Source organism: Natator depressus, chromosome 7 (genome assembly GCF_965152275.1).
Source record: "Natator depressus isolate rNatDep1 chromosome 7, rNatDep2.hap1, whole genome shotgun sequence".
Classification (NCBI taxonomy): domain Eukaryota; kingdom Metazoa; phylum Chordata; order Testudines; family Cheloniidae; genus Natator; species Natator depressus.
In genome coordinates, this window is record NC_134240.1 from 103384323 (window position 1) to 103408002 (window position 23680).

The 23680-nt window shown below is 39.8% G+C and overlaps 1 protein-coding gene across 2 annotated transcripts in view; it reads right to left on the reverse strand.

Moving 5' to 3' along the window:
* LHPP (phospholysine phosphohistidine inorganic pyrophosphate phosphatase) overlaps positions 1-23680 on the reverse strand; it is a 165678-nt gene that overhangs the window by 139963 nt on the left and 2035 nt on the right. The window lies entirely within an intron of this gene.

Sequence of the window (23680 nt, forward strand, 5' to 3'; positions counted from 1 at the left end):
CTTACTTAACTTCTGTTCCAATGATCAACCCTATTATATGGCTGTTGAATTACAGTGCAGGGGAGTTACCCTGTTATATAATAAAACAATAATATTTTGCACTTGTATAGTCACAAGGTACAGCCAGGCCACTTCCTCATGTTGCAATAATGGTGCTCATATCAATATGTGCATGAGTGCTGTAGCAGCCACATTTTAATCTCTTCCCCAAACAAAACATCTGTGCTGTTATTTGTTGACTTCATTGGGAGTCTGGGGGCTGAGCAACTCTGAAAAACAGGGCCCTATTTGGTAGGTACCTTTATATGGATTTATTTTAGGCATCCAAACTTGAAAATGTTGGTCTTAACCTCCGTGTGCTTCAATATACCCATCCATGAAATGGAGATAAATGATAATGCTTGACTATCTCACAGAAATATTGACTGGTTTAATCAATGTTTGTAAAGCATGTCTGGCTCCTTAGAGAAAAGGGAAGTAGTTATGGTCCAGTGGTTAGCGTACTGAACTGGGAGGCAAGAAACAAAAGTTCTATTCCTGGCTCACTGCTGTGAGATCTTATGCAAGGTTTCCCCATATGTAAAACAGGTATGATGGTACCTGTATAGCACTCTGAGATCTACAGATGAAAGGTGCAATATCAGAACTAGTTATTGTTATTATGCTTAATTACAGCCATATTGACAATTATTTCATGACTCTATCCTGTGACATGATATAAAGGCCAAGATTTTCCAAAAGCAATTTAGTGATTATGGGTTCCTCAAGTTTTCGTTGCCCAACCTGAGATGCCACAAAGAGGCCTATTCTCAGAGGACAAGCACTGAGGATTTTCTGAAAATCAGGCCCTTGAAAGGCACCCCAAAATGGAGCCATGCCACATCACTAGTTGCTTTAAAATATCTTGGCCAAAAGGACTGAAGTTAATATGGATTTAGGTGCCTAACCTTAAACACCAGTGTTTGATAGTTTGGAACTAATTTTATACATTTTTATTAAAATGTAAGAAGAAACAATAGTTTTTTGTAAGGAAAGGATCATTCTGCTCTGCTTCTCCTCTCAAGATGACAAAATGTGTGGATTCTTTCCCCAATGAAGTTCATAGTAGCATGGTAGCAACAGAAAAACTAGTTAGATAAAATATATTTGGTGAAGAATCTTCCATCAGAAAGAATTCTTAGAAATCTGATCCTAATGTAGGGCGCCCCCTCTACACATTTACACTGTCTGGCAATGTCTTCTTCAATAACACAGGTGATTCATTTCTTTCTTATTATTTGTCTTTCCTAATCATAGGTATGTGAATTATCAATTACACTTAGTGGTTAATTGCCCTTCATAAAGATAGCTTTTCTATTTTAAATTAGGCAGTTAATATATTGTAACTAATAGCATTCACTTGTACATTATAAATATATCTTCATTGATTAGAGCAGTGAATGTGAGATTAACTCACAAGTTAATGAAGCAATTGAGTGAAGAAGTGCAGGGTGTACCCAGGGAATAATTATTGTTAATGAATTATGATGTGACCTTCTCAGAACAATGAACAATTGGTGTGACAGTTAGATGACAGTATTTCACATCTGTTATTCTAAACGTGATTTCAGGTGCAGTTAAAAAACAAAACGATATATTTTATATATACAACAAAACTTTAGGGAGTGTTTTACAGTTAAAACAATTTAATTTAAACACAAATTGTATTGTCCCATCCTTGGAAAAAATCATGGCTCATGACTGGCTGAAACAACCATGTGATGAATAAAAATCTACTGTTTATTTCCTCAAAGATCAATAAAATGAGTTCTAGAACAACATTAAACAATCAAATTTTATTGCAAATAACTGCAACTTGATAGGTTATGATGTATGCAGCAAAAATTATTATTCAGCTCACTGGAAGTGAATAATAGGGTTTTTTTTTAAAATATATTTTCTAACTCTTCTCCTCTTTAGAATGTTAGAAGGAAAAACACTTACACTTCTGAAACTCATGATCATACTGGAGACATTCAGAAATATTTAACAATGCTAATATCAACCTCATATTTTGATGACCATCAATATTCATTGTCTTTCAGACCAATGACTCTTAGTGTTTATGTCAACAGAAGTAAGTAACTACTTTGCAGAGCTGAGCCCATACTAAGTAATGAGTAGACTTGGTCAGAAAAATGGGTTTTTTTCCTGTGGAAAATGTCTATGAAAAAGAAAAAAATAGTTCTCCAAAAACGTTTGGTGAAAAATCAAACACTGAACATTTGGATTTGGAAATGCTGCCAGGTCACCTCATGAGAGTTGTAGTTTGGGTGCCTCATGTCTACATTTTCTTCTCCAGGCTGAGCTTCCTGGCCAGACTATATCAAAACTGAATAGAAATGTTTTGGTTTTCAGACAACATTTTTCAATTGAAAATCAAAAACTTTGCAGTTTGGAGGTATTTGGATTTTCAATGAAAAGCTGAAATTTTCCACTGACAGCAGACACTTTTTACTAAATTATTTATGTTGTCGAAAACCTTGAAGAACAGTTTTGATGGAAAATTTTTGACCTGCCCTAATACTGAGCACTTTGGCCTGGATCAAACTCCTGGCACTAAGCAGTTGTTCAGTCATAGTAGGTGCGTATTTTCAAAGATATTAGGAGGGATATTTCAGTGTTCACCTTAGTGCATGTGTATTGAGCCTACAAGTTATTGCTCTTTGACAGACTATTGTGCCTATTACCCTTGCACAGCTATGAACTTTGTAATTGTCAAAGGACTTGACTCTACAGTCAAACCACACATACGATGAAATCCTGGTCCCCTGAAGTCAAAACTCCTATTCACTTCAACAGGGTCAGGATTTCACCCATGGAAGTGTTACAAAACAGGGACTGAACAATTACATTTGTTGAATACAAGATGCCATGCAAAGCAAGTCAATACTTACTATATTTGAAGCCATTGCCCCTGAATTAGCAAAGAAAATGAGAAATCCTGTGTCGTTAAACTGGTTCAGCTATTCATGGTCAAAAGTTGTTAGAATCTGCTATAGGGCAAGTTAACAGTGATCTCTAGTGTTAGCAAGTCTGTGGGTGTACTGGAGATAGTAGAAAGGAGGATAAACGTAAAGATCAAATTATTTGCAACAAAACTCGTTAGAAAAGAATCCAACCTTATCAGCTAAAGAATAATCCATTCAAAAAATTTCCTGCAGGTATAAACATACTAACCCTCCCCTTATCAAAATTAAAAATACAACAACACACTTTGGCCACATTTGTAGTGGAACTACAGATTTATGCTTATTTGTATTACAGTAGCAACTACCAGCTGCAGTCAAGACTGGTACGCCCCCATTTGTCTATAGCAGTGATCCCCAAACTGTGGGGCACACCCCCCTAGGGGGACATGGAGGAATGTTTGGTGGGGTATGCGGCGAGGTCCGGGCCAGCCCCCGTGGGGGGCAGGGATGGAGTGCCACCCAGCTCCACTCTGCCACCCGCGCTGCCCCAGCTCCGCTCCACCCCCTGCTCAACTCCGCCCCCCTGTGCTGCTCCGGCCCCAGTCACAGCTCCACTCCGCCCTCTGCTCCGCCCCCAACCCAGCCCTGCCCTCATTCCCTCTCCACGCCCAGGCCAGGTCTGCCTCTAGCCCCAGTTCTCCCCCATCCCCAGTTCTGCCCCCAGCTCCACCTTCAGCCCAAGCTCCTCTGCTGAGCCAACTGTACAGTAGTGGAGAGGGCAGATTCCATTACTGGTAAGAAATGGCGGGGGGAGGCCCAAGACAGGAAAAGTTTGGGCACCACTAGTTTATAGCCATTGGCTGTCTCTTGTCTGATACACAGATTATAAGCTCTTTAGGGCAGGTACAATCTTTTTGTTCTGTTTGTACAGCACTTAGCACAATGGTCCATGACTAGGGCTCTGAGGCGCTGCAGTAATACAAATAATAAATAACTAGAATGTGAATAATGAAATGATCAGGGCTCCAGCAATGTCAAATATATCGCTGCTGTGACAAATATTTGATTCAAACTCTAAAATTATTATAAATCAACCATGGTTTGAGTTCAAGCTGTGTACACAACCAAGCAGTGGACCATTAACAATTATTTTGTACCCATGAACTGTCTGAACAGCTTTGTGAAGATTTTTGCACTTGCCAGGTATCTATGGACATTCTAAACCTGCTTTTCACTTGTGATTTTTGAGTGTGAGTGGTTCCCTTGTCACAGAAGCCAAATCACATTACATTTTCCAATATGGCCTCTAGTCCCTCTTCTGCTTCCGATTAACTCTGTGCAGAAACCCATGGAACTCAAACTTTGCTTGTGAGTCCAGAGTGAAATTTTAACAGGGAAAAACTGGGTTCTTACCTCTTGGAAGCTCAAAGACAGCAAACCTGTATAACCTATTTCTGATGCAAAAATATTTCTCAAGGCCCTTTCAAAGCAATCTGGAAATGAAATAGAGTTCGCACAGCTCTAGGCTGCATACTTAATTTTGCAAATATTGTTTATACTTACATGGAAAGCAATAGACAGGAGGAAGAGTTGACTTTAATGTAATCAATACTGTGAAATATGGAATTGGGTCACAAAAGAAATCTCCATGTCAAGAAACTAAAAATGGATAGGTTAGTAACGAATTAAAGACCAACAGGTGGAGGCTAGATGACATACTTTCCTTTAACACTTACAGTAGGAAGAATTTTTTAACCTGCCTAAAACTACAAAAATCATCGCAGTCTCACCCAACTAATCCCTAAATCATAGATCAGGGGCACACTCCTGACTTTGCTTGTATTGTGAATGTGTGTGTACAGGATGTATGAAAATCAGTTTTTTAATTTCAGTTGAGAGCTGTCCCTCATACTACACCAGTTCTTTGAACTGACCTTTACCTCATTCTGACAGAACAGGACAAGACTCTGAGTGACAATGTCCCACAATGCAATTACTGTGCGTCAGATGAGCTGGTCCCTTACAAATCACCTCGAACTTTACACATCTGCTGGCTGTCAGCATCTGCCAGGTTCACTCACCCGAAAATAATGAAAAAACTCTCATTATTGTTCCATAACAGGTAAAGTGTTAGGACAATTATTAGATATCCTGACTGACCTTGCGCAGATTTAACCAACTGCCCTTGCCAACCTTTTCTTGGTTAGACTTTGGGCATATAAAACACAAAAAATGTACTTTTAGACCACCAAAAGGTTGTGACACCATCAGGAAAAAAAGCTGAGGAATGTGGAGGCAAAGCTGTCATTCCGTTCTAAGTTCATACTCTTCTGCAAAAGGCAGGATAAAGAAAAAGATACATGTCCACAAGTTATAGACAAGTCAGAAGGCGAAACTTGGGACATCCCCTCCTCCACTGGTCTCTGTCACAACTCATGCTATTTCAAACACAGCACCTGAAAACCACATTTGCCTCATTTGGCGGCAGCCTATGTTGATGAATTGGATGACAGGAGAACCCAACCAGAAAATTCAGTCACAGATAAGGCAACAATCTCGTGTGGGGTGTTTTCCTGAGAACAAGTTCAACAGGACTTGGATAGATACCGGTTACACAAGATTTGCAGAACTGGCCACTCATTATATATAAAAAAAAAAATCTTGCAACATACCTATGTGTTTTGGAGTGTTTAACCTTTGTATGGTCAGTGTGTGATTGACATAAAAAGTGGCAGTCATGGGTCAGTGATCTAATGATTGTCTCAGAGACAAGAGGAAAAATGAATATTAGACAACTACCTGTGACCAAGCAATGAAATAAATTTATTCAACACACACTGCACTTTATCTTCATGAATATGCTGCATCAGCTCTATCACTCTGGGTAGGTAACATCTGGGTTATTTTCCTCTGGAGGGGCTCAGATCTCCTGTCCAATCAAGTACAATTCCCTCTTTAAGAATGGCTGAAAACTTTGGAAAACACTTAAACCAGCTGCCAGGCTGTTTTTAGCATTTTGCACCACTTTCATAGCACTAATGTTATATCATATGATGTCATCATATATAAAGCAACACAGTATAGAGACACAGCATCATGTGTGATGAAGTGAATGCAAAAAGGCAATGACTCTCCTGCTTCTAGGCTTACAGAAGTAAGTATATGAATGATTAGAAGAATGGCAGCTTTAAGTGCTAAGAGGTCCAGAAATAAGCCATTTGCAGAGAATAAAACAAGTATATTGGTTCCACAAAACCCAGGAACTACATTACAAATTCTTGAGTGCCATCTGCTGGTATCATATGTGTTAGCTAGCTATTTACATACCTACCGACAGAGAGCACTCTCAAAACAGTAAGGATAAGGGCAGAATTTAGACATTTGGGGGCAAATTAATTCCTGCCATAACTCTGTTGAGTTCATTGGAAGCTTATTTTGCTACAAGATGAGAAGGAAAAATTTAACATGTACACAGGGAATAGCCTTCAAGATATACATCTCAGGTGGCAAGGCAAAGCAAAATAGAAAGGTCTTATAAACCAGTAAAATGAATATCAATAATAGTCAAAGGTAGGACTACCCCTCTGATTCTATCTACAAAGGATTCTATCCACAAAAACAATGAGAAGTCCGGTGGCACCTTAAAGACTAACAGATTTATTTGGGCATAAGCTTTCGTGGGTAAAAAACCTACTTCAGTTGCATCTGAAGAAGTGGGTTTTTTACCCACGAAAGTTTACGCCCAAATAAATCTGTTAGTCTTTAAGGTGCCACCGGACTCCTCGTTGTTTTAGTTTAATGGTTTTAAGAAAAGTTAAAAAAGAGTTTTAAAACAACAGAACTAACAGGATAGACCTGCTTTAGTCTACACAAGTGACAGGAAATCCCACTGCATTTTGTTGTTTTAGCCAGTATATGAAAAAGCAATGATAATAACAAGGGTATTGCAGCAAACAAATACACATAAGAACCTCATTAAACAGCACTAATGGTGAGGAAAGCCAGGTGTGGATTGAGGCCTAGTGAGTGCTGCTGACACTAGACACATCAGAACCCCCAGCCAGTTAGGACATCCTGAATACTAGGTGACGTAGCGCTCCCCTACTCGTATGTGAGCAGCATAACATCACCCATGCTGGCACTACACTTGGCACAGCTGTAGAATCTCATTCAACGGTCCCTGAATATATTGCAAAGTTAAAAATCCATCTTCAGCATGGGAGTGCGGTTTGCCAAAGTGCAACTTTAGTGAAGTTCTGCTATGGACAGGCAGAATAATCAATTTGCCTGAGCACAGAAACAAATTCCACTCAAAAGATAAGAAAGATTAAGAGATGAGCACTTTGGTTTCACAAGTGGAAATGAAGTAACCAGTAGTGGATTAACAGCAATATGAGAAGCAGAAGTGGGTCTCCACCAGAGTTAACAGCTAAGCTCCCGTTATAAAGATAACCTATTATAAACACGGAAGGCAGCAGTAGAAAGATCTGTGATTGAGCATTTGCAGATGATATAGAAGTGAGAGAGGAATGTTCAGAGAGCTAGGCAAATGGAAGAATTATACAAACTGTCACTAAGTGAAGATGAGCCTAAAAAAGTCAGAAGTAATGGTTACAAATAAGGTAGATGCCTTTCCTGTCACTATCTGAATACTATTTATTTAAATACGTAGCAGAAAGCCAGGCGGAATCAGACTGTGCAAGGGTAAGCAGAAGCTCCACAGTGAAGGAGAGGGAGAGAGAGAGAGAGAGTAGAGATTTAGGGACATTGCTGTTTTATCATTCTAATAAAGTTTCTTGTTCAGAGTTAAAAGGAAGCAATTCATTCTACACTTCTCCACCACTGTAACTGGACACTGTCTACTTGCAGAATGAAGCATGGCAAGGTGGCTTAGGGCTTGTGCCTGTTAGTCCATCCCCACTAAGAGTGTGTGATTGTATTGTATACATGGAGGTCCACATTTTCAATGCTGGGTGCCTAAAGTCAGGCACTTCGGGGGAGATTTTCAAAGGCTCAAATGACAGTTAGGTGCTTAAATCCCATTAACTTCCAACAGGAGTTAGGTGCCCAACTGCCATTTGGACTTTTGAAATCTGCCCATTTAAATTAATTTTTAAGCATCTAACTAAAAGCAGCCTCATTTTCAGAGATGCTGGACATTTCCAGCTCCAATTAAAGTCAATGATCAAGGGCATGGAAAAATGCTCATGTGAAGAGATGGAAAAGACAGGGACTGTTTACCTTAGAAAGGAGATATGATAAAAAAAAAAAGTATATAAAATGAATGGTGCAGAGAAGGTGGATGGGGAACCCATTTGCTCCCTGGCTCTTTAACAAAAGAACAAGGGGACAGTCAATGATATTAAAAGGTGGGAAATTCAAAATCAATAAAAGGAAACACTTTTTCTCAGAACACATGATTAACTATGGACCCATTGGCCTCAATGACTTTCTATGACAAGAACCTGACAACACTGATTGGATATTTACATGGATACCAAGAATATCCAGTGTTGCCAGAATTAATTAAAAATTTTAACAACAAAAATTTTGGAAGGGATATTAAACCTCATGCTTCAGAGTTTATAGCAATCTCTAACTATCAGAGAGCAGGAAGAGATCTATAAGGGTGCAGAAATATCTCACATATGCCTACTGCAGAGTTCTTATGTCAGTCTCTGAAACATCTGGTACTGGTATTCTGTCAGACAAAATGTTGGACTAGCTGGACCTTGGATCTGATCCTGTCTGGCAATTCCTATGTATATCTAAACTTTAGACTTTTATTTAAATAACCTAAATATGGATTTTGGGACCTATGTTCTGAAAATTTGGCCTATACTTACGACCATTTTATCTATTCTGGCTTTGAACGGCTTCTCTTAATGGCATTTCAACAATCCCCTAGTTTTATAATATTACTCCTATTAGTTCACCCTAGGGTTGCCAACCCTCCGGATTGTCCTGAAGTCTCCAGGAATTAAAGATTAATTAAAGATGTCATGTGATGAAATCTCCAGGAATTCATCCAACCAAAGTTGGCAACCCTAGTTCACCCTTAGCTACCTTAAATAATACTTTCCTCCTTTTTTATGTCCTTCCTCTAAGCTGTACCTACTAATCTCCTTTCATTCCTGTTCAGAGGCAATTCCCTACTATTCTTTTATCCTCTTTATGATCCTTCCTCAGATTTCCTCTCGATTATCATCTTCAAAAGAGTAAAGGAAGCCAAAGGTGGCAGGATAGGAAATTGGGCAAGTGAGATAGTAAGTGGGGAGACTAGATTCAGACTTCGGTGCACAAGGATGAGTGGGCCAAGAGTGTGATGCACAAGAATGCGTAAGATCAGCCTTGCTATATGGAGCAGAAACCTGGGCCACCAGGGAATGTGATTTTTAATGAATGCTGCTGTACCTGAGAGCAGTGACAGGACATGGGTGAATGAAAGCACAAGGTGATCAAAGAAGAGGCAAAAATAGCAGCAGAGACAGAAAAGATTTGGTCAGCAAGACTAAGGTGGTTTGAGCATATTGTGTGGACAGAAGAAGGTCATCTGGCCAGGGCATAATGAGATACTGGTGCCCTGGGAAAGAGTCACTAACCAGAAAGAAAGAATGAACATGTGGCCAAGTAACAGTAGCGTATTTAGGGCTTGATCCAAAACCCACTGAAGTCAACGGAAAGATTCTCACTGACTTCAGTGAGCTTTGCATCAGGCCCTTAGGATCCAATTGCCAAAGACTCAGGGCCTAGTCACACCCTTGAGGAAGACTTTGCCTTTTCCAAGTTGCAGTTTGACAGTGAGAGGATTTGCTATGTAATTAAGGCCATGATTCAGCAAAGCACTTCGGTATATGCTTAAGTTCAAGCATGTGAGTAGTCTGATCGATTTCAATGGGACCACTGGATCAGGGCCTATATCAGCTCATTGCAGCTGCCTTAAATCACATTGGGCAACATTCCTAGCCCAAGCATCTGTGAACAAGAGTACCTACCACCAAGCAAAAGGTGGGGAGGATAGGTGTGTGTATGTAATCACAAGAGTACAATACTTTAAAACTTGGCAAAAATTGATGCAAAGTAACTGACAGCTCATTTTACATCTAGCCTTCCTCTAGTTGTTGAAGTAATGATTTTGTCTGGTGTTACTGTAAAAACAGAGAGACCCTTTGTACTGGTATATAAAAGCATGCTTGTCACTGAAATTGTTAGACAGTATGTGGACTCAGTAAACGTCCAAAGAAGATGTAATACATGATAGCAAATGGTATGTAAGTAGATACAAACATATCCAGAACACAAGCAATTCCTCATCTAGATTTTTAAAAGGTTGTATAACTTTCCATTAAAAAATAATGGGCCAAAATCCTACAAAGCTTTCTCAGACAAAACGACTATTGATACCAATGGGACAGTTGCCTGAGAAGGACTAAAAGATCAGGCCCAGAATTTGCAGTAATGCATAAATGAAAGCTAATCTAATGCTTCAGGATAACATGATTATCACAGAGGTCACAAAGGAACATTCCCCCTCCTTGTTCAGCATTGTACAATTTGCTAGGTGAACTCTGGAGTTTTCTGGGGGTGAGTGGAGAAAAGGGTTGCTTTTCTCTGATACATTGGCTCCAGTCACAGGCAGAATACGAGATTTGCTGAACAAATGGTCTGGTCTGGTCTTGTAAATCCTATTCCACCTATGTAAGTGAAACAATTTTGTAGCACATCAATTTACTAGATAACTAAAGGTGAACTGCCTTGTTATTTTGCCATAGAAAAGACTATTATTAATTATTCATTTTACACGTATTCTCTTAATGAACTCCTATAGAAATGATATGTGAAGCAAAAAAAAAAAAAATAAAAAAAATGTAAGAAATCTGTTTGGCCATTATGTCAATTCGAACAATTTGTCTAGTTACACCAGATTCTTCTATCATGTTAATGCAAAGCATAAAACTAGTAGCCCCAGGGTTTACCACATATTAACTGATTGCAAGGAAATCATTTAGGTTTCCTCAGTCAGCCTTCTGAGGGGTTGCTGATCTTTAGATTATGACTCAGCAATATGTAGTGTATTATTCAAACACATGGGTGTCTTTGCTTGTAAGCATATTTATATGTTCTCTGTTTCATTATTATTCTGTATCAAAGAATATGGGAAACATACAGGAGAAAAATTAAAAATTAAATACTAGAACTTTTTGCTTTGGCTCCACAGTATCCCTTCATTTCTACATATCTCTGCACTTCCATGTGTCATTTAGGACTGAAAGTGTCAAAAAACTCTAAAAGGGTGTTCTCAAGGCACTGATGACCTGATTGGAAGCAGGAAGGACCAAAATCTCATGGGAAAGTCTAGCTCGCTGTAACAAGAAACACAGCGTTTCTTAAATGCAGCCACCAGGGGCTTTTCTTGTGACCACAGACTCCTGGGCTATGACTGGGAGCAAGGGGGCAAAGCAGCGGCCCCTATTCCTCCCTGTTGCTCTTGGATGCATCACCTTGGTGTTGGTTGCTGGGACCACCAGCAGGGGTTAGGCCCTGCCTCCCTCTGGAGACACTAGGGGCACAACACTGGAGGAGCATGCAGCCAGTGAGTTCCCCACCTTCCCAGGGTTGGTGGGGCTCAGGCTTTGGGCTTCAGCCCTTAGGTGGTGCGGTGGCAGGCTCTAGCCAAAGGGCTTTGGTCTCCAGCACTGGGCTCCAGCTGTACTATGGCAGACCCCAGGCTTTGGCCATGCAGCGTCAGGCTCCATCCCTGGGCCCTGTCCCCTGGCTGTGGGGCATCAGGCTCCAGCCCCACACTGCCTCCCCCGGCCCCAGGTTTGCCAGGGCTGAGTAAGTCTGCTGTGAAAAGTGATACTTGTATGTTTGTTAATATCACTTTTCACAACAGACTTACTAGCTAGCAATAAATAAATGGACGTGTATGTGTGCATATTTATTTGTTTTTCCCTAAAGCTAATTAAGTATTTTAGATAAAAGTGTGAGAGCAGCCACTAGCCAGAGTTGGTGGCCGCACTCTGAGGCCACCAAATAATTTGTCATGAGAACCAACACAAGTGCTACAGCAGCACAGCTGCAGCATTGAAGCTGTGCCTTGTAGCACCTGTAGAGTAGATACTTGCTACCGTGGCGGAAGGAGCTTTTCTGTCACTGTAATAAACCCACCCCTTCAAGAGGTGGCAGGTAGGTTGATGGAAGTATTCTTCCACTGACCATGTTGTGTCAACTCCAGGACTTAGTTCAACTTAACTACATCTCCCTGAGCAACGTAGCTAGGTCAGCCTAAATTTTAGGTATACACCAGGCCTCTGCTAGTAAGCTTCTCAATTCTGGGGTTCTTATCCCAAAGAAACATCCGAACGTTTGGGTTTCAACCATTATTAATTAGTACAAACAGCTCTGGTTATACGTTTATTTGCAGTAACTACTGTACTGTGTTAATTTAATCACAACATTTTTATGGGTAATACAATCAGATAACCATATTACACTGGCCTTTGTTCCATACTGACAGATAGTTAACAATTTGTCTTTGAAGCAACTCATTATTCATATATAAGAGCCAATGAAACCTAATATCTTTTCCACTGTCAAATCATTATTATACTTGGCATACAAAGGACATGTGTTGGTAAACAGTTAACTGTATTTCTGGAAAGGAAAGGAAAGGAAAGGAAGACTTTGCCTCTTTTTATTCAGTGAATTCTTTTTTATGCTCTCAAATAGGCAGGTAAAGTGGATCATTCAGCCATCTGTGCTCCATTGAAAGAGCAATGATGTAATCACCTATTTTATTACTAACATCAAAGATATAGGGCTGGGCTCATCCTTGGGATAACTATTTTGACTGTTATCCCAGAGATTCATTTGGCCTGTGTCACAAATAAAAATTCCATTCTCCCACCTGTTTTCCTTTCACTCCTACTTTAAATGTACCACAGTACTCTGTAGTAATAGCCCCAAACACTGCGCTCTCATTAATGTAAGATGGAGTGTATTGTACTAGTAACTGTAGATTGCTGTAGCATTTATGTAAGACTCTCTCTGAAATCCTTTCCTTTATCAAATCTAATTTAAACAAGGTCAGGTTCATCTCTAAACTAGGGGCCTGATCCAAGTATCATTGAAATCAATGGAAAAACTCCACTCACTGACTCTGATGGGCTTTGAATCAGCCACTTCATGCCTAACACAAGAACCTACATCCTTTTTGATGCATGCCAACCTTCCCTATTTGAGTGGGGCAGTCTCTATAGTTTAAACAGAATATTTATGATTTTTCCACTCTGCCCCTTCTCCTGAATGCTCTCCTAAACCAGTGAATTTTATCTGAATTTACAGTTGTGTCCTTATTTCTCTCCCCAATGTCCCTTTATGTTAGTTTCAAATGTTCAGTAGATATTTGTGATGAAAAAAAAAAGCAAATTTCAGCCTGGTTTATCTTTACTTCAGTGGAGTTACACAAGGGATGAATCTGGCTTATTATCTCTATCACTAGAAATAACTCAATCAGTATTTATCAGCTTTATTTTTGTCATATTCGCGAGCTGTATAATTCTCCATACAGCTTAAGCTGTGGCTCTACTCTGAAAAGTGACTGACAAAAAATGGTACCAATCAAACTAAATAGATCCTCTCCCTGTATGTGTGCAGAGTCCCATCTGCTGACTTCTGTCCTAAAAAATTAATTTTTACTGCTTTTTACGCCTATAAACCCTGCAGAGCCAACACATATAAGAAAGAGTGAGCAAGACTATTCCTTCTTATGTTTCATCAACAGAATTGTTTACTGATTCCCAATCAGTTACACTCTGGCAACCCCACTGGAGACAATACACAAGGATAATTCAGGGCCTAATTAGGCCTCCAGAAATTGTCATATTGGTGATGATATGTGAGAAGTTTCATTCTCAGCTTCCAGGTGGGAAGTTAGAAAAAAAAATCTTTTAGTTTTAAACTGAGCCATGATTCAGGTTCCCATCTGCAAACTGGGAAATAATAGTACTTTTCAGTGGACTGTTGTATGGATTAATTAGTTGAAATATATTTGCTCAATGCTATGAAATATAAAGTGATATTGTATATAAATAAGTGACGAGTATTGTGGTAATCTTTTTTCCTCATTATCTACCCACTGGTGGATGTTTCCCCATAGCCAATTATGCCACTGGATAATAAATAACTCATGATGCTAAATGTCAATTGCATTTAAATTCCAGTGGAGAGACAGGAGTGTTTTCTCCTTTCAGCTGACGCAAACATCCACAGGCTTGGGGGTATATGCCATTTCAGAAAAGGAGGGTCTTCAAAATAATTATCAAACACAGTACTGATTAACTTAATGAAAGTATGGTCCAGTAGATAGGGCAATGGACTCAGGGAACTAAGAGACCTGGGGGCAGATCCTCAGCTGGGGCAAATATTCATAGCTCTACTGATTTCAATGGAGCTATGACAAATTTACACCAGCTGAGGCTCTGTTCCCCAGATTCTATTCCTGGGTCTGTCACTGACGTATTGCGTGACCATGAGCATGTAATTTCATCTCTCTGCACCTCACTTTTTAGGCACTGATGCATACCTTCCTTTGTAGAGAGCTTTGAGCTCTACCAACAAAAAGTGAAAATGCAGAGCTAAGTAATAATTAATTAATTAATATTTGTAACATGCTTAGACATCTTTGATTGAAAGACTCTTTCTCAACAAACCCAACCCCGACCACTGGAAGCATTTCAGATGTAGCATGCTCTCGAAACTCTGTACTCGAAATGTCTGTAGCAGATTGTGCGAAGAGATTTAAGACTAAAACTGTGAATTTCTCTCTTGTTCTACACGCGCCTTCAGATGGCTCTTTGTAAACTTGCAACTGATCTCCATCTACTAACTCACTATTCCCCCCACCCCCACATGCTGAATTGTTTTATGATTACAATTCTCCTTGTTTCTCTCACAATCTTAGCCTTGTAAGACTCTGCAGGCATTTTATTTTAACATGGCTGTCCAGCTGCTCCACAGCCTCCCTATGCCTAAGATTTCCATTGCTTTTTTAAAGAGCCCTGTTAAAAGTTGTGCTAACAGATGCACTATACTGACCAAACAACAGGATGTTGTAAATGTCTAACCTCTGCGTGCTTTTCATATGTATATGCTAATAGGCATGCTATGAGCATACAGCTGTAAATGCAAACAACAGATCTCAGGATGGGCATGTTTTATGGATGTTTAACCACCTTCTGTCTTGGAACAGACCAACTCCTTACTGTTTGTAACATGAAAAGTGAACCTCATTTTCATGCAGTGTCAATCTATCAGGACCATAATGGCACAGAATAAAGGAGCTGTTAAGGTTAGTTCTGAAGGAGTCATTTAAATCACTGATGTATTTTCGGATTCATTACAAATGTGATATTCTGGTCTACGCAAGTTATTTCTATTACATGTAGAGGAGACATTTCCTATGTTGTAGTCAGCCCTACTATAAGGAATTTTTTCCCCACAACAAATGTATGCCGCGTCGCATGAATGACTAACAAAATAAACAATCACAATTCAACTTGATTTTAAAGTCTCTAAATAAGCTTTTCTGCAACACAGATAACAGGCCAAATTCCCCTATCATTCTACCTGTCTCAGGATTTTATACTGCCACCTATCACTGTTGTATCTGAGTGCCTTTCACGAAAAATCAGTAGTAATGGTCTTCATGGAGTTTCTGGCACTTTCTCCTTTTTCGGGGTAAAACATCTGTTTGGGGTTGAATTTTTGTTTTTAATTTTTTAGGTTTTTATTAATTTAATTTATTTTTTGTAATGTTGATTGGTTTCAGGGTTGCTGTTTGTGAGTTGGTTTTTTGTTGTTTTTGTCAGTTGAAGTATTTTGGGCAAAAGGGGGTATCAATGCTCACGGTTACACCAGTGTAAATGTGGAGTAATCCAGCAAAGTTGTTGGAGTTACTTCAGATCTACACCAGCATAACCAAGAGCAGAACTTAGCCTATCCTGCAGAATAAGCATTTACTTTGGTTTTTATTTTCAGACTCTGATTTGGCAATTTCCTTCCAGAGTAATCCTAAAATATTCCAATACCACAAACTGTAAAAGAGATGCATTACAGTTAAAAAATACTAAGAAGGAATGGATACCCTTGCTGTAATATTCCTAACTAGGAATATAGCTTTAGTGGAAGGAAAAATCGCTTCCTCTATCTCAGATCTACTGCAAAGGAAAATGTTGCTTTTGTGTTTTCTCCTTGTGTACCTTGTGTACTGTATACTGTTACGTGAGATTTCAGTGCTGCGACTGCGTGCGGAAGATGGTACAGCAAGGCATTTGAAGAGAAGGTCAGCACTTGCATTATATGAGAGCAGAAACATCCTTTCAGCAGTATCTATGTGTCAAAAATATATTTACGAATCATATAGAGAATAAAATGCATATTTACTAAGAGATTTATTTAGGCATGCATCACACCAAACAATTATTGTATGAATCTGAATTATTTACAGGGTTTCTATTTATTTGCATCTGAATGTGAGACTTTTTAGAAATCTTGATTAAAAAGCAATTTCTTAAAAAATAGCAGCTTTTAGTGTCAACACATTTGCATACAACTACATACTGACCTATGCTATCATCCAAACACAATATTAATGATCAGTTGGTAATGAGATAATGAGTCAATAAGGGTTTTAAATTATGTGAGCTAGAATAATTTCTTGTCTAATAAGGAGATAAATAAGGCTCCTGGACTTCACTGAGCAAAGTGATCATTCTTAAGCAATTATATTGAATGCCATGAATAATGTTTTTCTTTGGCACTTTTTGGCACGTATTCCTGCTGCACCAGATTTCCATGACTATGGCTGTCACTTCTGTGTTGCTCCTTAGTATAAAACTGCCAAGGAGCTATACAGAATCAACAATGAAGATCTAGCAAGACAGGCACAAAGATCAAGATCAATATAATAATGATGTCACAATTGTGAGGATTCATAGGTGCTGTGCAGATGCATATGTGCTAAGTATTACTCTGAAGGCCAGTGAGAAATTGCAATGCTCATTGGGGCGGGGAGGAGGCATTCAGCAGCTGCACATTCTGGTGAGCTCATTCTTTCATTTCCGTGGTGCTTACTGGACCCTGTGCACAAGTGGGAATGGGAATAAAAGTGCAAGAATCTCAGGAGCCAGGGGCATACCTGAGCCTTGCATACCTCCTGAGTGAGGTTAACAACCATAGTTGTACTAGCTCTCCAAAGAGGGCAAAGCAATGTCCCAAAGCACTGTACCATAGAGCAAAGCAGCCTGAGTGCCAGCAGCCACACATCTGGAGCTCAGAAAGACCTCATGCCTGCTTGAGGCACAATGAGCCCTACAGCTTTATGGAGAGGAGCTCCTATGACCATTGTGAGTACAGTGCTGTGCTGTGTGTTAAAGGCATTGTGGAGCCCATCGACCAGGTTAGAAAGAAAGCCAGAAGCTTTATAAATTATGCTCATGGTAGGAGACTGAATGACTCAGCGTATACAGGGTGAAATTCACCCTCCGTTCCCCACACACATATCTGAACAAACAGGCTTTGTATTTGGAACTATACAGAAGCCACTCTGCAGTTCATGAGCAGGGTGTGGGGTCTCCCCTCAGCCTTGAACTTCTTACCCTAGAGGTCGTAGCCACTGGATCCATGGAATCACAGATCCATGCATCATACCACTTCCCCCAGCTGATGCCAAAGCTGACATACAAAACACGGGGGCACAGATTCCTCTGCACACCCAGCCCCAGTTGCAGCAGCAGCTCTGCTGTGCCAGAGGCCTTCTGCAGTCCTTACACCACGGGTGAATGTCATATATTGTCTTCCAGTTTTGTTACACTTCAACTCCAACCCAAAGGAGTTTGACTATTTGAAGACAGCATCCAGGGGTCTATAGTTAGTTAGGATCTCAAAACCCGCTTTGAAGACTCTATACAGCCTCCCCCAGGTCAAATAAGCATACAGACCAAATTAACTGCTGAAATGTAGTGATCTCTAATGAGGAACAAGGGCTTCGGGATTTCCAGCATATCAAGAGAAAACTCTTAACATCTTGCATTGTGCCCAAGGCCAGAGTTTTACTGCTATTTCAGCCAACATATTTCTGACATTACTGTAAGTTAAATTACAGTCTATGTTGCTTACATACAGGAGGTTTCAGTAAACGCAGCAACAAAACTGTTTAATAACAGTATGTAACCTAATAAAAAATTAAGTTGAAAAACCTAAAAGAAACAAAACCAAATCTCCAATGACATAGGGGGGATTTTGGTGGAGATATTATCAAATATTTCCCAGTTTTATAAGAAATTACCTGTTTTCCTGCAGTAATTATATGATTGTTATTGTTTATGTTTATTGTGGTAGCACCTAGAAGCACCAGCCCAGGTCAGGGCCCCAGTGCTAGGCACTGTACAAACACATAGTAAGAGACAGTCCATGTCCCAAACAGCTTGCAGTCTAAATAGACAAAGGAAGGACTATTATTCCTGTTTCACTAATGGGGAAAGTGAGGCACAGAGGATTAAATGATTTAGCCATGGTCACACAGGAAGTCTGTGGCAGAGCAAGGAATTGAACTCAGATCTCCTGAGTCTCACACTAGTTTCGCTAACCACAAAACCATCCTTCCTCTTTATATAAAGATATTACAAGCAACAAGGAAAATAGAACCAGTCTGATTTTTAAAACTCCTTATTAATCCAGTCTTTATTCAGGAAACTACAGAAGATAATTTCTCAATAAGAGGTCCTGAAATGCCTAGGTTCTTATCTAGCAAGTCCAGCAGTGGCCAATATCCCATGCTTTACAGATTCCAAGGCCAGAGGGAGCATTGCTACCATCCCAGCTGACCTCCTGTATAACACAGGCCATAGAACGTCTCCAAAATATTTCCTAGAACATATCTTTTAGAGAAATATCTAATCTGACTTAAAAAAGGTCAGTGATGGAAAATCCACCATGACCCTTGGTAAGCTCTTCCAATGGTTAATCACTCTCAGTGGTAAAAATTTACACCTTATTTCCAGCCTCAATTTGTCTGGATTCAACTTCCAGCCCCTGGATTGTGTTGTACCTTTCTCTTCTAAACTGAAGAGTCCATTATTAAATATTTGTTCCTCAGGCAGATACTTACTGTCATTCATTAACCTTCACTTTGTTAAGCTACACAGATTGATCTTTTTGAGTCTATCACTATAAGGCATGTGTCATAAATATAAAGGGAAAGGTAAACACCTTTAAAATCCCTCCTGGCTAGAGGAAAAGCCCTTTCACCTGAAAAGGGTTAAGAAGCTAGGATAACCTCGCTGGCACCTGACCAAAATGACCAATGAGGAGACAAGATACTTTAAAAGCTGGAGGGGGGGAGAAACAAAGGGTCTGGGTCTGTCTGTGTGATGCTTTTGCTGGGGACAGAACAGGAATGGAGTCTTAGAACTTAGTAAGTAATCTAGCTAGATATGCGTTAGATTATGATTTCTTTAAATGGCTGAGGAAATAAGCTGTGCTGAATGGAATGGATATTCCTGTCTTTGTGTCTTTTTGTAACTTAAGGTTTTGCCTAGAGGGACTCTCTATGTTTTGAATCTAATTATCCTGTAAGGTATTTACCATCCTGATTTTACAGAGGTGATTCTTTCTTTTTTTTTTTTTTTACTTCTATTAAAATTCTTCTTGTAAGAAACTGAATGCTTTTTTCATTGTTCTTAAGATCCAAGGGTTTGGGTCTGTGGTCACCTATGCAAATTGGTGAGGATTTTTATCAAACCTTCCCCAGGAAGGGGGGTGCAAGGTTTTGGTGAAGATTTTGGGGGGGAAAGATGTTTCCAAATGACTCTTTCCCAATAATAAACCTAGTTAGACGTTTGGTGGTGGCAGCGAAAGTCCAAGGGCAACAGGTAAAATAGTTTGTACCTTGGGGAAGGTTTAACCTAAGCGGGTAAAAGTAAGCTTAGGAGGTTTTCATGCAGGTCCCCACATCTGTACCCTAGAGTTCAGAGTGGGGAAGGAACCTTGACAGCATGTTTTCTAATCCTTTAATCATTCTTGTGGCTCTTCTCTGAACCATCTCCAATTTAACATTCTTCTTTAACTGGGGGCACAAGAACTCACCATGGTATTCCAGCAACAGTTGCACCAGTGCCAAATACAGAGCTTAAAATAACCTCTCTGACTGCACTCAATATTTTCCCCCAGTTACTTGTCCTCAATGGCACTATTCCCATGCTTGAAGCAAAGCACGTACATAAGTACTTGCAGGGGCCCTGGAATGCATATGCCTCAGAGAAGAAAATTACTTTAGTTTTGTGTCTTATACCAGTGCCACTGTCACTGTGTACACTGTCAAAACTTACACAATATTAATAATAATTGTTTGAGTCTAATGGTAGGAATATCAGACCAATTAGCACAGCAGTGGCTGACACTCTGAGAAAGTTTGACTTTCTGCAAAAGCATAAAGAAATAGAACGCATATCAGAAAGGTTCGATTAGAACCCTTCTGGTCTAAGATGAGGAACAGGTTTTGATACTACTTTTAAAAACATACAAAGCCCATTGAAATCAATGGATCAAGCCCTAAAATAACATTAGGAGTCAACTTTGGCAGTGATTTTCACTCCTTTACAATCCCAATTGATAATTCAGCACAAGAATTAGGTCCTCATGGTCAAACATAAATGAACACATCAGATGAAAAATAAATCTTCTCCTGTCGTGAACTCACTTTGCTGTATCTGTGGTTGTAATGCATGTGACTTAAGTTTAGAGATCCCCTCAAGGTGAAGGGCTTCATTCATTTCGACCAACAAAACTAAAATATGCCCTCTTCCCCCAGCTAGGGAAGAAAGTCTGACTTGGGGGCAGCAAAAGCTCCTCATACTAACCACTGCTCTTCTGAAGTGTATGGCCCAGGAAGCAATTGGTGCTGGCCAAGGAAGATGCAGGGACAAGGCACCCAGGAGATGTGCTCATTCAATACAGTGGCCTGCTTTCCTTAGGTGTGAATCCCACTACTAATGCAGATGAACCCACAGGTGGAGAGGGGTTCAAACTGCATCCTAACCAGAGCTCATGGTGCTGAATCAATTGTGTAGTGTGACAGCTTTAACGGCAAATTTCCTTGCAGGGGCTCGTCCTGGGTTATGGTGCCTGCCACTGCTTTGTTGATGACCCTCCAGTGACCTGATGTAAGATGACCTGGCGATCTCTACTGAACCAATATCTATAACACAAAACCACCACCATAATTTGCACCATTGCCAGCTGTCTCAACCAAGGGTCAATGACTGCCTAGGAGTGGAGATAGATCTACCCCCTCACCACTCAAGTGATGGTCCCTTCAGGACAGAGTTGAGACACACTGGCAGGGCAGCATGAGGAAACTAGCGCTGATGCTGCTCGGACGTACCTGTTCCATGTATAAATGGACAACATTAGTCTTTGGGCTCCCAGACTGGCATCTTACACAAGCCCTAAATTCAATTAAAAAGAAACTCCTTGCATGTCACTGCTGGGTTTGCCTTAAGCTGCCCTAACACCCAAACACTAATTAAACAATAGGTATGTATTAAGGGAAGGTACAGTAACTTTGACAATTTTTGTATTGATTTGCATGTTTTTATAACAGAGGTCGTGAATTCTATTATTAAGAATAGCCCTTTCTATTATAACACCCTGTTTTCAATTGCTTATTCACCATTTGGGCTGAAATTTCCCATGCTTGGTGTCTGCCTCAGGTTGAATTTTTTGGGGCAAAATATAAACTAATTTGACTGCTATGTTCATCAACTTGGGATAGTACCCTATCGGTGCAGGCAATTTTTTTCAACTGATTAATGATTGAACATACTAGAGTTCACAGCTACATTGTCCTCCAATTTTAGATTTAATATACATAGTGACTAAAGTAAATATCAGCTGAAACTGAATCTAACCTGCCTATATTTCTCTGGGGTTGGGTTACTATTTTTTGCTAGGAGCCCTAGGAAAGCAGAGCTTCAAACTCAATAGATTCTCTCCTGGTTGAATAAACATTTTTTTAAAATGTCAAGGTAAACCAAAAGTTTCATGTTTGTTTTCCTATCTTACTCAATTTTTAAGACTACAAACTTGAGGTCTGGAAAGTCTATTTTTTTACCCTGATCCTACTTTATTTTTGGATATAATTCCACTAACTTGAGCCAAATAAAAAATGTAACTCTTTAAATACCATGGAACATGTAGCATAGTCAAGCAAAAGGGTATATGGCTGGACACTATACATCCTGATGACAGAACAGTAATTATAAATAATATCTAGCTCTTTGGTAGCACTTTACATCCATAGATTTCAAAGCCTTCACAAAGGAGGTAAGCAAAATTATCTCCATTTTACTGATGAGGAAATTGGGGCACCGGAAAATGAAGTGACTTGGCCAAGGTCACCTAGTACTCTAGTAGCAGAACTGGGAATAGAACTCAGGTCTCCTGAGTTCCAGTCTAGTGCTCGATCCAATAGGCCAGTGGTTCTAAACCAGGCTATGTACCCCTGGGGGTATGGAGACATCTTCCAGGGGATACATCAACTCACCTAGATATTTACCTAGTTTTACAGCAAGCTACATAAAAAGCACTAGCGAAGTCAGTACAAACGAAAATTTCATACGACTTGTTTATACTGCTCTGCATACTATACACTGAAATGTAAGTACAATACTTATATTCCAATTGATTTATTTTATAATTATATGGGAACAATGAGAAAGTAAGCAATTTTTCAGTAATAGTGTGCTGTGACACTTTTGTAATTTTGTCTGATTTTGTAAGCAAATGGTTTTCAGAGGCTCTGAGCATTGGCAGTTTACAACAGTGGCTCTCAACCTTTCCAGATTACTGTACCCCTTTCAGGAGTCTGAGCTGTCTTGTGTACCCCCAAGTTTTACCTCTCTTAAAAACTAAAGCACAATGCACTAGTTGCTATAGGTACACTGGCACCTCCTGAAAAGCTGTCTGAATTGCTTCTTTTAGAAAAAAAATGCTAAAGTTTTGCTTTAAAAACATACCCACACTTTCAGTATATAGATAATACGGCCTAACAGTCGGGGGAGAGCTGCTCCTCTGCAGACAAACCATCTAGCCACAGAGTCAGGGTTTACAAAACTAAAAAAAGCCCAGTCCAAACCCCAGTGAAATCAATGGAAGGACTCCCTTTCACTTGAAAGAGTTTTGGATTAGAGTCTTAGAATAAAACTCAACAGAAGCCAAAGACCAATTTTATTGGGTGGGGATGGCTTGGAGATCTAAGCATCACTTCTGGAAGACCAGGATCCCTGAAATTACAGGTCCCAAATGTGGTAGGATTCACTCAGTAATTCCACCAGAGAGAGATTTAGCACCACTCAATTTATTGTACTGAAGATGTGGGGGCACAAGAATGACTTTCACATAAGACCTTATAAACCAGAGGTTCTCAAACAGGGGTCTGCCCCTCAGGGGGTAGCGAGGTTGTTACATGGTGGGGTCACAAGCCATCAGCCTCCACCCCAAACCCCACTTTGGCTCTAGAATTTATAATGGTGTTAAATATATAAAAATGTGTGTTTAATTTATAAGGAGGGGTCACACCCAGAGGCTTGCAATGTGAAAAGGTTCACCAGTACAAAAGTTTGAGAACCACTGTTATAAACTATGGTTCTGTCTTCCCCTGCTCCACC